This window comes from Jaculus jaculus, unplaced genomic scaffold, assembly GCF_020740685.1.
Source record: "Jaculus jaculus isolate mJacJac1 unplaced genomic scaffold, mJacJac1.mat.Y.cur u25, whole genome shotgun sequence".
Lineage (NCBI taxonomy): Eukaryota > Metazoa > Chordata > Mammalia > Rodentia > Dipodidae > Jaculus > Jaculus jaculus.
Genome location: NW_025423515.1, coordinates 5,264,710 through 5,267,118, shown reverse-complemented (window position 1 = coordinate 5,267,118; position 2,409 = coordinate 5,264,710).

Genomic DNA, 2,409 nt, shown 5'->3' with positions numbered 1-2,409 from the left:
TTTGAACCATCCTTTTAACCACAATCTCCAAAAACTCTTGCCAATTGGGCAATCTGCATTATTCAACCTAGAATCGCTATACAATTACTAACTCCAACTCTAACATGTGTAAAAACTGAATAAGTTCATGGTATTCCAGTGCCGCCTATAGCTGTGATGTTCACACTCTGGGGAAGAATCTATCCCAAAGCAATGGTTTTCCTTGCCAATACTCTTACAATATGGGATATCAATAAAATACTGGGGCTTCTAATGCAGCTAATTGTTTATCTATGCCATGGCCCCAAAGGTCTACATTTAAGGACTATGTCTGTGCTACACATTACTTAGGGGCCATGTTGAAGAAAATGCAGCAATTCTAAGGATGATTTCATTCCTGCAGTTGATATGCTTTATACTACTGGGTGGGCTATGAAATTGGTAAATTTGTGGGGAATAAAGATGAATTTGAACAGCAAGACACTCCTTAAGTATTCTGGCACCCTGACTTTAAAGAGACAAGTCTTTCTGGTGTCCCAATGCAGAGCACCTGGCTCATTCCCAATGGTTTGTTAAGCAATTCTCAAGGAACTACAGCTGAATAGGAACTGTCTCTAGCATGAAATGATTATATATTTCTGTGCCACCTCCATCTACTCACAGCTATCTTTTTCTAAATACAACTCCACACAAGTTTTTAAGACACAGGAAAACTTCAATAAGACTTTCACATAAATTTCTTCTACTCCAGCCCAGAAAAATCTCTTAATTTTTATCATAAACCAAACCTCAGAGTCCATAGATCTTACTGCATTCAGATCTCTAAACTCTGACAAGAATACTCCATCAAAATTGTTGCACACACTGCATGGCTTCTTTTGGGCCAATATTACAAATTCCTTCTGCAAATAAGTTCCAAAAGACCCAGAGCCACAAAGTCATGTTTCTTAGAGCAGAAACGTGCCTACACCTGTGGGTACCTGGATCGTCCAGGTAACCATGAGAGTAGGGTCTTGAGACCAGCCATGGGTGCGATGAAAGAACCACTTTTGGGAGGCAGTCTCAGTGAACAGCTTGCTTGACTGATAGGGAAATTGGTTTATAAGTAGTTGAGAGTGGAAAGAGGGTCCTACGGGGATGGTGGACTAAAAAGTTGCTAGGCTATGACTATGGGCATTCATTCCTGCATGTAGGGAGTCAGGTGATCTACATAGTGGCAAGAAGAGGATCACTGGAGGATGGGATGTGTGATGGCTACTGGCTGATAAGGAGTATCCTAGACAACTAGCCAAAGGTCACAGGGCTATGAGCAAAGCCTAATTTCAGGTGGGATGGGCTTGGAGAGGGAGTGGCCTCCTGTAGCCTGGGGAATCTTAGCTGTGCCTGGCATCTCAGGGCATTTCCTGAAGGCTCCAACAAGTGCCTGCCAGTGGCCAACAACTCCCCCTTTGTTTTTATAATGGAGCACTGTCATTCTGACTGAGTTCTTTATAACTAACAATAGGTCCAGATAGAGTTAGGTGGTGGACAAGGACCTAATTAGTAGCAACCTTAGCAATTTTAGTCATTTGTTATATTAGAAATTTGATGAGACAGGGGGCTACAAGCAATAGGGTTTCTATAGCAAGAAGGGAGCTAATGAGGGAGAGAAGCCAAGTAACTAAAGGGTTTTTGAACCAGGTGATGGGGTGCTCAGGGTTGTAGTGGTCCAGCAGCTACTTGCAGAGTTTTTTGGAACTTTTAACATTTTGTTTAATAACATTTGATTCATTAACAAAAAAACAACATTATTTTCTGACCACACATGTTCCCCCATATTCAACAGTAATAGAGTCTAAGGGTAAACAGTTTTGAATTACCACAACCACAAAATAGTTCAATTGTCTCTGCAGAGATTAGAGGCTGTTGGTCAACAGAGGCATGTAGAGACAGAGGCCCACCAGCAGAGGTTTTAGGCTGTTTCTTCTTCCTCATAGAGATATGCCTGTGAAGCAAACAAGACTGGGGAACAATAAGTGGGAGAGGAAACATTATGCATGGGGTGGTTACCCCTTTGCACCAAAAGAGAATGGGTCTCTTGACACAAGTGATCCTGGTTATCAAAATATCAGCTCTTTCAGCTTTGGACTGGACAAGCAGACAAGCACATCTTCACTGACATCAAAGAGAGTGAGGCTTGTCCTTTACAGAGCCACGGACACGGTGCTCATGATGGAAAAACAATTCTTTAGAATTGGGCAAGAGATAAGAAAAACATTCCCACTATTTTTACCTCCAAGGCCAAGTCACTCCAACTCTACCCCCTTTATTTCACCCTCTCTTGACAAGACACTCTCAATGCTACAGGGGGACAAGGGAGGAAGATCATTTACTACTTCCTGCTGAATGGGGCATGAAATTTTGGCAGTTAGATTCTCTCCCACAGAGGGG